The 16,003-nt window shown below is 38.2% G+C and overlaps 1 protein-coding gene across 1 annotated transcript in view; it reads left to right on the top strand.

Moving 5' to 3' along the window:
• The window catches only part of NEXMIF (neurite extension and migration factor), a 480,173-nt gene that overhangs the window by 251,371 nt on the left and 212,799 nt on the right, over nt 1–16,003 (top strand). The window lies entirely within an intron of this gene.

The raw sequence follows: 16,003 nt of genomic DNA, 5'->3' as shown, positions 1-16,003 counted from the left end.
TTTTTTTTATTCAGTTCTCGTTCTGTCCCTATAATAAGCATTGCTTGATCATGTCAGCTATGGTTACTTCAGGGAATGATTGCATTTCTATATATGCTCTGTGAAACCCCCAGTTTATCTGATCTCAGAGGAATAACAGTTCCCTGGGCTGGTATTTCCTGGCTGATTTCAAATATTCCACCTCAGGAAGAACTACTGCTGGGGAAGTCCTAGTCTCCCCTTTCCTTCTTCATCATCATTTTTATTAGGTATCACCATGAATGCTTGTGACCCTAGTACATATGTTTATGAACAGATAGTTTCACAAGAAATATCTTTCAAATGACAGATTGGACTGCTTGTCTGACCACTATCTGATATATATGTAGATTTATTTGATGCTCCACTTAGCCACTGAGTGGCTAAGTGGTTAGCACTTCTGCCTGGCTGGACTAGGGTCAGCGGTTCAATCTCAACCATTTCACCATCTGCCTGGAGTTTCCTCTGGGTATTACAGCTTTACCCCACTCTCCAAAGACATGCTGAGATGTTAATTAGCTCCCGTCTAAATTGGTCATAGTGTTTGAGTTAGTGACCTTATACTGTAAGATCCTTGAGGGAAGGGACTGATGTGAATGCACAATATATATGTAAAGTGCTGTGTAAATTGCAGGTGCTATATACAGTAAGTACCCGTAATAAATAAAAAATACTACTGATGACTCTTAGCACTTGAAAGGGAAGGATATGTCTCAAAATTTTAATCTGGGAGTTAGAGAAGATGCTTAGCCAGCAGGTAATGTGGCACTCTGAACCATATACTCACTCCAGAAATGTAAATATAGTTAATGATTTAAGCACATTTCATCAGTGATTTTAATATGTATTTTTATCCTCAATGTTGAGTTTTTCTTTTAGAACACCAGTAACCTCTGCAGTTGTGTTAGCCTTTCTTGAATTATCATAGGATAAAAAAATACAGAATACAGGAATGAAAATAAACATTTTAGAGTAAATGAACCTGGCCTTTTTCACTTGTAACAAGTAACATAGCATTATCTTTACTGTCAATTTACAAGAAAACAGAATCAAAACCAATTTTGGCAACTTTGGCAACTAACATTTGCAACAGTGGTTTTTGATGCTGTCAAACCAGCCATAAGCAAATATCTTTCTCAAGTAAGGGAAATAATCAGATAATTGCCTGTTATCCTTATATTTAGGTTCATGAGTTCTGTTCCTTGTCAACTGAGCGGACAGTGCAACATTTTTTTAGCATGTTGAAGGGCATTTTTGACCAGCATTTCTGTGGTGGTTGTCTTTTTCCTGTGATGAGAGAGATTATGATTGCCATTGCTGATCTACTTCGTAAAATGCTACTTGACTAGCTGTCATGCCCTCTGACTTAAGCATTTTCTGAGTCACTCACTAGTAACAAGTATACATACCATGAGATCCAGATTTCAGTCACCTTTCTGCATGCTTTATGCACCTAGCATCTCAGTAGTTCAGCAATGGCATCCCTTGTAATACTTTTTTTATTCTCTTTAATTAAATTTTAGAAGAAGTAATATTACATCTTAGTTTAACATTGAGAGAGAATAAGGCAGCAAAAGATAAAAAAAAACTGCACTCAACATAGCATGGCAGTCAATAACAATCTTCACTTTTGAAATGTATTGAAATGTTTACTTTAACCTATATGATACCAAAGTATCATAAACACCATTTGAAGTTGTTGTTTTGTTCCTATTTGTTCCTATTTTTTAAGAAAAATATTAATATCACTGGCTAGTTATTTATTTAGCCTATCTAATTATGAAACCATATATTGTGAGATAAAACAATCTTGGACAATATATGACAAGATTTATGGACCTGTTCAAAAAACGGAGAGCACAAACAGTGCTGCCTATATTTGCCATTCAACTAATTATTGATATGGGGTAATGACAAGAAATCTGATTCATTAATCACTTTTTTATTAGAATGCTAGCCGTGCTCTATGACAGACCTTAGATATGTATGAATTGCTTTCAGGAAGCCTAATGACATTGCTTATTCATTTTGTAATGCGAGATATACATCAAATATCAGAATACCAGAGGTTAAGAGTGCAATCATTTACAGAGGTAGATTTAAAAAGATGGTGGTCAAGACAGTGTATTCTGGGTAGATCTGCATGAATGAAGGTATTGAAAAATGATTGAAGTAAGCTGCTTCTTGTGAGAGATTGATGGTTAGGCTTGTAGCAGTCTATCATCACTTCTACTTGCTTGACCTTTCTGAGTTCCGGGAGTAGAAGGAATTATATTGGTCTCTGTCAATCCATTGTTTCTAGCACACTAATGTAGCGATATCATAGCTGACAGCTTGTGGATCGATAACCTTGTAGGGCCAATGTTCCATTATTATTTCTTGGGCAACCCATTAATTCAAAAGACAAAGAAATGGGAAAGTTGCAATAATATTTATTAATATAAGCCATATGTAAAAGTAAGATGATTGTTGGTTAGCACTTGAGAGTTCATGCTGTAGTTTAGATTTGTTTTATCTTTTTCTGATTTTTAATTGCATTAGGACGTTTTTCTAAAAAGTTAAACCATAAGAGTAATGTCATGGCTTACTCCAAGCAGCATGTACAGAATAATATGCGGTCATGTTTGTTCAGGCTCCTCTCCAGCAAAAAAGAAGATCATTTGAATACTTCCCATTAGGAATGTATAGACAAATAAAAGCTGACAGATGTACAAACCCTACTAAACCTAAAAAAGTGGTCTGGAGTTCTACTATAGGGTCCTGCAAAGTAGATTCGTTCTGCAAGGAATGGTAACCCTAGCTTCCAGTCAGACCTTAGTTTACTGAAGTTAAATGGAGAATAACATCAAGTATAACTGGTTGCCATGTGCCATTTGCACACTGTATCTGCACTTTGCAAAACCTTCATAATGGTTTGGGGCAGCTTCTTTAAAAAAATAAATGGCTAGAGAGATAGCTGTCCCCTTCTTTGGCAGGCAAACTAAAGAGGTGTGGAAACTAAACAAGTATACCATGCTTCTTTGTTCAGATTGGATGTCAGAAATGCAATTCAAGTGCTGTGCTTTAACTGGATACCATAAATATTTCTTACATGCTTTTAAATCAGGGCTTAGCTAGAAACTGAAATCTTTATACCGTGTGTGTATGTATTGAATAAACAGAGTTTAAAAAAAAAAAAATTGTTTTTGTGGGGGGGGGGGGGGGGGGTTCTATCCTCCAACCACCCTTCAAACCTAATTTCCAGTAGCAGACTTTGCTCCACGTGCATAGAGTATGTAAAGAGGTAACTGGTTCCCCAAAAATCAGAACAGAGCTTTGCTGAAATACATGTTGGCACTATAAAGAATCTGATAAGACTGCCTGCATTAGTTATATGCTGCCATTCACTTTTAAATTTATGGAGCTGTTAATGTTTGGGATCGGACCAGAACCACCCGAGATTATATCTGCCCCTGGTCTAATTTGATATGATGTGGATGTGTGCACACAAAGAAGAAGGCCACACACACTGACACCATGTTCAGAGTTAAGATACTTCTGCTTTATTCCTACAGCGTCAGTGGGTTATATATTGGTGTTAGCGTCATGAGCTAGTTCGTCATAAGCATAATGTTATCTGCTTGCTTGCAGCTTCTTGATTTGTTATGTCCATTATAAGGTAAACTCCCTCCAAACTATGAAAGTCGCCATCTTTGTCACACGGATTCCATCTCGATGGGGGGGGGGGGGGTGGAGTATCTACTAACAGCCATTTTGAGTAAGGAGTACAAAAAACATATTTTCATGTATAAAAAAATAGACAGAGGAAATGAGACATTTTGCCTAATTCATCACAGTGTTCATTACTTTCCTTGACAATATGATGTGCATCATAAGGTGAAATAGGCATTTCACTATAACCATTGATTACATCCCTTACATTAATGTGTGAAAACAGAACAGTGTCTCAGACTAGCCAAAAATCTTGATATTAGGTTAGGAAGCTCTTGATTGTAAGGGCTTCACATTAATATTACGATTAGGTTTGAAGAACATTAAGCAAGGAATATTTTGAAGCGCATCCATATATACAGTATATGTAAAGGATATACAATAATAAGTTAGTTTATTAGCATTTTATTAATTTCAAACAGCCATATGCAAATACAAGAGGATGAGGCCTGGGAAGGTAGTATATGTAGTTTGGTAGCATACCTACTAATAAAACTATACTTCTTAGATCATGACAACATTCTTGGATATTAAGGAATGTGTTGTAAACAATACAGTCAATTTCCCAGCCATTTCTGTTTTACTGTCTACCTTGGCTGTGCAGTAGGTTAAAGCCTGAAAGAAAAAGGTTAAATTGTACAGCCTGATTTCCTCCTAGAGAATTGCTGGAGCTGATTATGCATACTATTATTGTATATATTCCATGTATGAGAGTCTATAGTAACAGAACAGGAAGGAATTTAATAATTGGCTTTTTTGCCTTCCTCTACTGTAGTGGAGATGAAAAGCTGAATATCTGATTTCTAAAGATACAGCTTTGGAATTCAATATGAATCTTGACTTCAATTCTACCTAAAGGACCCTAGAAACTAGGTGATCTTCAATTTGTTAACGCACTATCATTTTTTTTAATGAACAAATACCATAGATAGTCTGTTTAGGAAATGTATCTATACAGCTAACTCACCAGAATAATTATCTTAAAATATGTCATCTCAAAAAACAAAATTGTCAGGGACAGAAATTAAGGTAAGTCTATACATGCAAAGTTCTGGACTTTCGGATCTTGAAACGTCTCTTGCTTACTCAACGATCCAGATTGCAAAAATATTAGATCTAAACTCTGAGCTTTTGCCTGGACATAAGTAGGTAACATTCTATACAGTACATATATCAACAGAAACCATCCAACATTCGGTCTGGGTGTACAGTAGCCTGTCCGACAGAAGCCAGTCTAACGACCCGCTGTTATCAACCTGGCATGCTGGAATAGCAGCGTTTGATCAGTGCTTGCAGCCAATGGCTGCGAGCACTGATCAGTGTGTTCTGTCGAGCAGTCCCCTGTGAGAACACAATAGCTCAGCGGGCATCGCTTAGTTAGTACGGCAACCTCTAATTTTTTTATTTGCTCAGCCCGCTGGGTGAACAAAAGAAAACTCTCCATGTGTATCTAGCATCAGAGTCAAATCTAAAGCTGAAAAACATTTTTCCAGTTTTGGATAGATTGTGAAAGTTTTAAACCTCCTGGTAGGTTTTCTTCTCATTCCTGTTGTGTCACTGGGGGTGATTTACGAAAACTGGTGCACACCGAATCTGGAGCAGCTGTGCATAGTAACCATCAAACACAATATTTTGTAATTGATTTGGCATTTAGCCGGGACTATTATCACATTTTTACTATTTACACAAAGTAGACTTGATGATTTGACTTTGGATTTCATTTTTTTTTTTGGCACAGTATTACATTTAGCGCTTCAATTTATTTATTATTATTTTTGCTATATAGTTCATCTGACTTTTTCTTGCCAACAGCCTAATTCTTATACCTGCCAGTGCATTTCTGGTATGTTTTTTTGCATAGTAACCAATCAGCTAACTTCAGCTTGTTCAAGTAAACTTTGGTAATAAAACCTAGAAGCTTATTGGTTACTATAAACAGCTGCTCCAGATTGTGTGTGCACCATTTTTAGTAGATCTCCCCCACTGGGACAGGAGTTGAAGGAAACAGGATTTTTAACCCTTTCCTAAAACAAAATAAATTTTTGGCTTTAGATATCGTTTATATTATTTTTACATATAGGAGATGTGGCAGTTCCATGCGTTACATTTTTTAGCTTTTTTAGTTAATGCTATTGTATAATTTTACAGCCTTATCCTGGCAGATTTGGAAACATATTTTTTTCCTTGGTGTTTATTGGGAAGAAGGAGGGTAACATTAAAAAAATGTATTTTTTTAATGTTATTTTTTAACGTGCTATTTGCACAGCCTAAGCTATTTATCACAAAATGTAGCAAAATCTTCTAGAAAATAAGTTATTACATTAATGCAATTTTTAATGTAGCACAGTGGTAATGCTAAATACTTTCCTGTTTCTTCTTTCAAGATTACATCACAATACACACAGGTAAAGGAATATCTGTTAAGGTTAACCGTATATTAGGGAAAGATCAGTTTGTTTGTTTTTGCACACTAAATGCATAAAATAATAAATGACACTTTAAAAAAGCAACGCATAACTTGTGTAATCTATTGTCTTCTGCTATCAGCAGAGGAAGGAGCAGCATTGCTGCATCTGTTCTGCCCTGTTTAAAAATGGTGGCATTAGCTCACAGGAATTGCTATTGACATCAGAAATTTTTTTTCCTAAATTACAATGTAAAATATTGCATTTGCATTGTGCTACAGCATGCTCATATGCTGTGCTCTGTAGTGCGATTGCAAGTCTAGTAAGTTATTGATTCAGAAGCTGGACTTAGTGATGAACCACATTTGTCAAGACTGCTGACCCTGCTACAGCCGCTAAGACTGGGTGATATTTTAAAGCACCACTAAGACAAACAAATTTAATTTCATTGCTATTTTAACATGTTACCCAAGATTCTAATGCCTATTTCAGCATTGTTTAAAACAGCTTACAATCAACACATAGGAAGATTAGAATCAAAGAAGAGATAGAAATGTGAGTAACCAACAAACGAAAGCGGCAAGCAGCGTATTTGAAGCCTTCCATTCTGTAGTTAGCTCTGGACCACTTGATTTCTGCAGAATGCCTTACAAATTGGTGGGATAGCCACTGAAACACCTTTTATTATCAGTACTCATACACATACCTTATTGTGACAACTACAATATGTACACCCTATTGTTGTCCTTTAGAGGAAGTCTAAAGTCTTGTAAAAGTGTTTTGTGTTTTTTTCTACAGATATACGATATGAACCTGAGATCAATTCCAATCATGAATGCAAGTTCATGTTTTAAAAGATTGTTTCTACGTAATGTACATTAATACACGGGTCAGCTGAATCTGTTTATAAACTATACAGTGCCAGTGCCAGCACTGCAATTTTTACAGTCTAGATTAAAATAAATTAAAGCCCTTTGTGCCTCATCCAGTGACTTATTATATCTCTTGGTCTTTTAGAGAATATGGTGAAAACTACCAGCTTTATTTTAAGAACTCTTTTCAGTCACCCTAAAGTGAATCTGTGAACTAGTCTATGGCCATTTAAGTATTTACATACATGCTTAAATAGGCTTTAACCAACCCCTACTGACCTCTGCAGCTGAAGGCACTGTACAGCAATTAATTCTTAAATTTCACAACAAAGGGTCTGAAGCACATCGTGGCCTTTTTCTCATGCAGACAATAAATGACTCAAGTGCTAATAGGAAAGCTCTTCTCTTTGCACAGACTATGTCAATGCTAAATCTACAAGGTAATTACTGAGTTTTCAAAGGCATTTGGTGAAAAAAAAGTGGATTATAAATTGGTGGCTATTGTGGAATATATTTAAGTCAAGAGTTTTGTTCCTGGAGTTCAGCTTTAAAATGTAAACAAAGAGCAGGTGTTTATATTAGAAACTAAGCTGTTGAGAGCCTGAGTAGAACCTGATTTCAAGGCCTTAAGGCCCCATTCACACATGGAGACCAATAATTTCATCAGTTTGGTCACGTCAAAAAGGATGAAGTATTCATCAGTTTTTCATCAGTGCTCATCAGTTTTTTTATCCATTTTTTATCAGTGCTCTTCAGTCTTTTTATCCATTTTTCATCAGTGCTTATCAGTTTTTCATCCCTTTTTTTTTTTTGCATCCACTACCAATGCAAAAACGAATAAAAAACTGACCATTTGTCAGTTTAAATACATTTTTCGTCCGATCTGTTTTTTTAACGGAAGAAAAATAAAGCTTTGATCTGTTTCAAAAAATGGATGACGACGGGTGCGGATGTGAACTGATGTGGATGGATGATCATCCGTTTACATCTGTTTTTCCATAGAGATGCATTCTAGATGTGGTGGCTGCATTCGTATTTTAATTGCAGGTAAGGTAATGTTTCTGCAGGTAGAAAAAATACCTGTTGATCTTAATCCAGTGTCCAGTATCCGTGAAATTTCTACTGAACTGAAATATCAAACAATGTTACCCTGCTTTCCAAGTTATCTTCTGCAAACTACACAACTCCTCTTTCCTATAAAATGTAAATGTGAAGAGGGAGAGGTATTTGATGACCAAATCAGGAGAGCAGTATAGAGTGTCAACATTGATCCTCCAAAGATACAGTTCAGTGTGTGAGCGTTGTCACCTTGGGAAAGGAAGCATAGTCCTGGCAGGACTGCCGGGGGGAAATATAGAAAATATGAAAACATATACAGCTACAACATCTTAGGATTGCTAAGCTGCAATATATTAAATTTTTGTTTTTTTGGTTTAGATATGCTTTAATGCCTGCAGCCACAGGAACCAGTGTGGAGTTATTTTACTGCTCATTTTCTGCATGCTTCCCCCCTTCCCGTGTAGTTGACTTTTACCTTTTTCCCCAGTTCTTGGAATAATGTGATGAAAATGAAGATAAATAAGGACTATTAATCCCCCATGTGACAGCTTGCATAGACTCATGTTGATGTGGAAAAATGCAAATGCGTATAAGCAGCAAGTTTTCTGCACAGTAAACCGCTGACGTGTATTTTACTGGCCACCTGAGGAAAATAATCCTTGTTTCTAAATAGAGTATATTTTTCTTGCTTTTAACACTGCAGGTGATGAGTGTGCCAATGGCCTGGTTTAGATATATCTTCATTTATTTTCTCTGCAGTGCAAAACAAATATTAACACCAGAACAATGTAGCTGCTCCTTTGCTATCCCCTTTAGTTACATTCATCTTTATTAGTTTGTTAATTGTATGACATTGTGTCCAGCCAAAGTGGCAGTTAGAGGGTTGGGACAAACCATTTAACATTGAAAGGGTTGCTTAACAATGGTCAGCTTTTCATAATTAATGTAAAATAAAAACTGTTACTGTAACCAGGGGAGGACTGGGTCAGGGAGCAGGGGGGCAATTGCCCCCCGGGCCGCTCTGATGTCCCCTAAAAAGGCTGCACCACTTCTGCCACAGACATGCCTAAAAGATTCCTGGTAAAGATAAGTAAAAAGTCCCTGCTGCTGATCCAATGAGTGCGGGTTGAAGACAAGGACAGAGCGTAGGCCTACAACCCCCCTTTCCCAGCATGGATGGTGTAAACTGTGTCTGAGCAGAATCCGGTTTAATGCCCCACTGGAGACTCTCCTCCCCTGACGAGCCCAAACCAAGCCAACAGCCCCCTGCTGGCCAGGTCAGGAAACCAGATTTAGCTGGTGAGTAGAGAGTACCTGGAGTGGAGCTTCAGCCTGGAATGAGGGTCAGGAGGAGGACAGAAATAGGAAGAGTGAGAGTGGGCTTGAGTCGCTGCACCATGGGCCTCTGGTTTGTACTTTCCCCTGGGCCAAAAGTTGCCAGCCCGCCCCTGACTGTAACCGCTTTAAAAGTGCTTGCTAGAGTTCGGCTTTAAATTGTTAGTCAAAATCTGCTAGTGCATCTATCACTACCCTCTCCCTAAATTGGCAATGGTGTCTCTATCCGGACTGGAGGCACCCTAAGACAGGAAGTGTATAACCAGCTGGATCAACAGTTGAAAGTAAAGGGAGAAGGCAATAAAAAGAAAACGAATGCAGACACCATGTTTAAGGATTGGCAAGCTGCAATATATTACTTTTTGTTTTTGGGCATAATACCACTTTAAGCAAAGCTTGTTAGAGGTTGCCTGCCTGATGATAATGGAGGATGTGTCCAGGGATTGTTTGTATTTATTAATTAAACCTCAGAAGCAAAAGCCTTTTTCACCCAGCTGGAAATAGCCAATAATACACTTCAGAATATTGCTAATGTCTATGATTAGATAAAAACAAAACTCCAATGTGTTGCCAGTGGGAATATTTGTAAAAATATCGAGATAGTAACACAACTGGTTCTGCTGTGCAATTATTTTTCCTTTTGAGTCAGTCTCTGTGGGTTTGAGAATCACAGCTTTTGGCAGGATTTGGCTTTCAAGCATGAATGCAAAGGGCTGCTGAACAGGATGAACAATAGAATCACAAATATATCTTTACAGATGTATCCAGAATCCATGTAATGGTTTGTGGAAGAGTAGCTCTGGTGTTCTATATAAGAATAATCCATAAGTCTATTCATGTTACTCCAGCCATTACTCATTAGATCCTTCAGGAATTATAATAGTTTTAAAGTGTGCCTAAAATTAAAAAAAAAATGTTTAGTTAGTAGGGTATGGCTAAAACCCTTGTGAAATTATTGTTACCATTTGTGTCCCATTGGGGAGGTTTCCCTTCACTTCTTATCCTGGAGATACAAGAGAAAGTCAGAAGAAACCTCTCTGTTGTTGGTAAATTCCCCTCTCGGACATCTTCATCAGAACCGATGTCCTCATTGAAATATTTCCCCTCTCTTCCTGTTTTAATGGCTACTGTAAAATTTTGGATTTCGTACACAGAGAGCAAATTTATAGTTGACAAAGTTCTAGGCCAACTTTATACCTGTTAGTTGTGCTGTGCATTGTGGTACCTTTCTCTTTGAATGTTGCCTCAGTGCACCTTGCAGTGCACCTCAACACACTTGCGTTTCATTGTACTACAACGCAGATGAATTGTGGTGCACTGCTTTGAAAATAAAAGATTGTGTTATTGTACCAAATAATATAATAAAATAGTGTATTGGCTCTGAGGAATACGACTTGCCCCTTGAAACCATAAGTCACTAAGAGAGCGCTTCCATTGATGTATTCAAAGATGGAGATGTGGGAAAGTCCTGTCCATGAGATGGGAAGGATGGTCACATGCCTGTAATTTTAACACATTTGCGAGTATTTTATTGGATTTTTCAAATGAAGTGTTGTCAAAAGTGATGCACAAGACAAATGGGCTTTCTCTATTTGCGGTTTTAGTGCAGTCTCAAGATTTCCCGCACTTGAGGAGAGCTGCAAGGTCTCGAAGAACTTTGTGACATCTCATGGACTAGATTAATGAATCATAAGACCATTTAATTTTGCTCCCATCCAATATCCTTCAACACTTGAGCGCTGGCAGTGAGGCTGTATTAGCACCAACTGAAGCATATTACCATGTATTCAATAACACCATACAGGTGTGAAGGCCTTAACCATCCCATGCTCTATCCATGGAAAAGTTTTAGATTTAGATACATTTCAAGGTCTGATGGGACAAGTGAGGGGTACCCCATATGTTGGGGGGGGGGGTCACTTTTGCTGGATAGCTTATTGGGTATGGTAATGTGGATAAAAATATAAATAAAGACATAGAAAATTAATTTTAATACTGAATGCTATCATTACATCTAATAACTGCATGCAGCTATCAGGATAAAATATTTAGCAATACAAACAATAGTTATTTTTGAAAATGTATTATAAGCTTAATTGAAAAATCTAATTTGATGTTGCAAGTGCTGACTGTCTGCTGGTCATCTTTCCACAATTTCCTGGAATCCCTGCATGCTTTGTAGCTGCTTCTCTGATGTTTACTCTTATTTCTAAGGACTACATTCCCCATGGTATCTTGCTGCCTTTTAAGGCATTCTTGCACTGCCTCCACCTTCTGAAACTCCTTCCCTCAGCCCCTCTGTAGGTCAGAAGGCAGGCTGTGTGAACAACAGTACCTATACCTACAGAGCATAGTGAATACTTGTCACACAATTGAGGGAAGGAAATGTATGGGTGATCTTAACAAAGTACGTTTACAAACTTCACAATCATTCAGAATATTAAAGAATAGGCTAGATATAATTGAGATTCCATGTGGAAATTAATATACAGTACAGTGTTGCCAAGCACTTTTCTCCTGCCAATAAGTGCCAGTGATAAGAAAAGGTTGCCAGTAAAAAAATATGGCATGCGCAGTTCTGTTCCAGGGTCGGAGGAGACCACCTGTGTGCCTGCTACAGTGTGTTCGGATGGTGCTGATGGGGGGCAGGTCTGGAGGAGGCGGTTCCTGAGCATGTCATAAGATGTCATGGTGCAACGGAGCTGAGCGTGGTGGTCTGTTGGACGGGAGCAAGGCAAGCCTGGATTGGGACTGTCAGTGCTGTTTGGACCACCTGGTGTGGAGAGAGACTGTCACTGTGACTCAGAAGGGGACGTGTCATGTCGGGGAGGTGTCATCATCTGTACTGCTGCACACTGCTGTCTGTCACTGTGAGAGCCAATTTCATGTGTGTGGCTGCTCATTCTAATTTCTTGCGCTCCTGAGTTCTGTTCCTGAGCTACTTACTTACCATTTAGAAAATAAAATAATGGTATTGTTGCATATTGTACTTGTTTGTAGCTTGACCACTTACGGACCGCCTGCCGCAGTTTTACGTCGATACTTTGACTTTAAATACCGGGGTTATGGCAGCAGATAGCTGCCATAACCCCAGTATTTTTTTAAACTGCGGGCGGTCCACTTTAACATAAGGGTGGTCTCAGTGGCGGATTCGCTGCAGGATAGCCTTTATGGGCAGCGGGAGAGGTGCCCCCCCTCCTGCCACTTCCCGGTCATTTTCCCCACTTACTGGACCCGCCGGTAGCGGGGAAAACTATCCAGTTTGCTGTCCCCTCAGGCAGGAAGTCGAGTGAGGGCAAGATGGCCCTTACTCGACTCTATGGCCCTGGAGGACCGGAGCGATGTCATATGTCGCTTGCTAGCAACCGATTTAAGGAGCCCATTTTTTTCAAGATAAAAAAAGACTTTTTTTTTTCTTTTTTAGTGTAGATGTGAGATCTGAGGTCTTTTTGACCCCAGATCTCACATTAAAGAGGTCCTGTCATGCTTATTTCTATTAAAGGGATGTTTACATCCCTTGTAATAGGAATAAAAGTAATCAGAATTAAAAAAAAAAAAAACAGTATAAAAATAAAAAATAAAAGATAAAATAAAGAGGAAAAAATTAAAGCACCCCGTCCTCGTTCAAACTACACGTGTAAGGTATTGCCATAATCGTTAGAGCGAGAGCAATAATTTGACCCCTAGACCTCCTCTGTAACTCTAAACTGGTAACCTGTAGAAAGTGTTGATTATGGGGATTTTTAAGGTACCAATGTTTGTCGCCATTCCACGAGTGTTCCCAATTTTGAAGCATGACATGTTAGGTATCAATTTACTCAGCGTAACATTATCTTTCACATTAAAGAAAAAAATGGGCTAACCTTACTCTTTTCTTATTTTTTAATTTAAAAAAGTTAATTTTTTTCCAAAAAAATGAGTGTTTGTAAGACCGCTGCGCAAATATGGTGTGATAAAAAAATACTGCAACTATCTCAATTTTATTCTCTAGGGTCCCTGGTAAAAAAAATACATATATATATAAATATATAAATATAATGTTTGGGGGTTCTAAGTAATTTTATAGCAAAAAAAAAAATTATTTTAACTTGTAAACAACAAGTGACATAAAAAGGCCTGTTCCAGAAGTGGTTAAATACTGAATTTTGCTCTTAAAACTGTCATTTTGTAACTTTTGGAAATGCCAGTAAAAACCTGGCTGTGCCGGTAAATTTTGGTTGTTGTGTCAGTAAATTTCAATCTGGTAGGTTGGCAACACTGATAAAGTATGCTTATACATTTTGACCCTGGATACATTTTAAATCACACAGGCCTTCTGTAGACCAAACTGTTTTAGTGAAGCTTCCCATTCATATCCTTCAATCTATTGTACTGTATGTTTCCTATTTTGCACAGTTCCAAAATTAAATGTCTGGTAGTTTTGAAGCAGTGACATAATTGGCTGTGAAGCTGAATAGGTTCAGCTTCACTGCTATTAAAACAGTGTGGGTCCTCTGAGTAAGAAAAGGCTGCTTCCATCCAAGGTTTCTTACCACTTTTTGATTTTACCATTTCTCAGCATTTTGACATCAATGGAAATTGATTAAATCAGAATATATTCTCGATAAAGAAAGGCCCAAAGTAAACAATCAGATATCTTTTTTGTCATCCCCAGAGAATGGAAGAAAAATCAGTTTTTAGAAAACTTGTCCTGAAAATTTGAATGTTAGTGCAAATAAAAAAGTATCACGGCCAGTACAGTTGTTTTTGTAACAAGTTCACTAATATGGCTTCAACCACTTTATGCACTATAGGCAAGTTTTCTACTTTTTGGATAATTTTTTTCTCTCCATTTTTATTAAATATACCTATTGGACACCCTGCTTTCCATGCTTCGAATTTACGTCACACATTTGTATAAAATTAGTAAAGGAGCTATAAGTAATACCTGGATATTGAGCACTGTCTATGAGATACACTTTGAATGTTTTGTTTCTTTATGACCTGTCATTGACATATTTAATGAATGAAGGAATTGGTCGCACACCACAAGGAATTTGATAGAGAAGAAGTTATTTTATTTGTGCATATACAGGTACAAGGTACAGCAGAATGAATATGGTAGACGCGTTTTACACTAATTCACATGATAGTGAACAAGCATGTGAATTTATGTAAAACGCGTACCTTGTACCTCTATATGCACGAATAAAAGAACTTCTTCTCTATCAAATTCCTGGTGGTGTGCGACCAATTACTTCATTCATTCTATTTGCGGTGGCGAGCCGGGGTCAGCACCCACCATGGATCGTGGGCATAGACCCACTTGAGAAGTGTTATTCTTCCATAGCTATATTTAATATATGGGGATTTTTAAACATTTTGTATGCATTGTAAGTTCAATCAGAACTCTATGATTAACAACTTAAAAATGAATAAATAATAAAACTGGCATTTGCTGCAATATTCGCCCTAAATTCAGATATTTCTCCCAGAGTCCTTTATTTCTGCTATCAGCTGTCCCCAGTCTGATGGCCAGCCTCAGCCAATCCCCTTCCTCTGAGCCCAGGTGGTCATTGCCCCACCTTTGGCTGTGACTGGGCAGTGAAGGGAGAAGCAGTAGAGTGATTAGCACACTGTCACTCTTTTTTTTTACTGCTATCCGCTTTCTTCTTGTCATCATATGAACTGTCTGGCATTTTGTGCTGCCTCTGTTTCTCACAATCCATTCCTGCCGTATAGGGACTGCAGGAGGATGTTACCAGATCAAATTCAGGTACTTACAATGTTTGAATTAGAATTATATTTAAGGATGTATTAATGATTACAGAGCTGCAATATTTCTGTCTGGTTATTTGGATGTTAGTGCAAATAAAAAAGTATCACAAACACTACTCTTTTTTTTTTTTTTTTCATTTTTTTGTAACAAGTGATTCTTGGTTAGTGAATAAGTAATTACTGGTTATTTCTGCTTATTTAGAGATCAATAGTGGCGGTTGGTGCTCCATGGGCCGGGGAAGGGGGGGGGGGCGTTAGACGGCCGGACCACACCAGGCCGCACACCATACCTACCCCCGACCACACCATGGCCTCCATGGCCAATGGCATGGCTTCTCCTTTCGGCCAATCGGGGAAACGGGTCTCAGACCAGGAGGAGGATCAGTGTGACAATAGCGAATATTCATTCGCTATTGTCACACAACTGGGTGGGCACTGCACCCTGAGCCCACGCTTTTTTTCAGCCTATTAGAGCCTCTGGCTCTAATCACATGCTAAAAAAAAAAAAGCCCCTTTGAACTCCATGCATCCGGATTAGGGGGCGGCATGGATAGGGGGGGCGGCGCCTCTGCGCCCCCAATGCACCAGCCGCCACTGGAGATCAACTATATTTTAGGGTATGTTTTCCTATACAAATGTGGCTATAATAAGTCCTCTGGCTCTTTGATTTTGAGTTTGCTTACAACATGACATTGCAATGCAGTTTAGGTTTTAGCCCTATTAAATTTGCTCCTGCACAACCCCTTTATTTAGTATTTATCTGCGAAATATCCCTTTAAGTATGGAGTTACTTCTCTTTCAAAGCTATCCAATTTCTCGTGAAAAAACACAAATCCATTAAGGGCT

This window comes from Pelophylax lessonae (assembly GCF_965119305.1).
Source record: "Pelophylax lessonae genome assembly, chromosome: 7".
Taxonomy (NCBI): Eukaryota; Metazoa; Chordata; class Amphibia; order Anura; family Ranidae; genus Pelophylax; species Pelophylax lessonae.
Note: the sequence above shows the minus strand (reverse complement) of the source record. Positions and strands in the feature narration are given on the sequence as shown.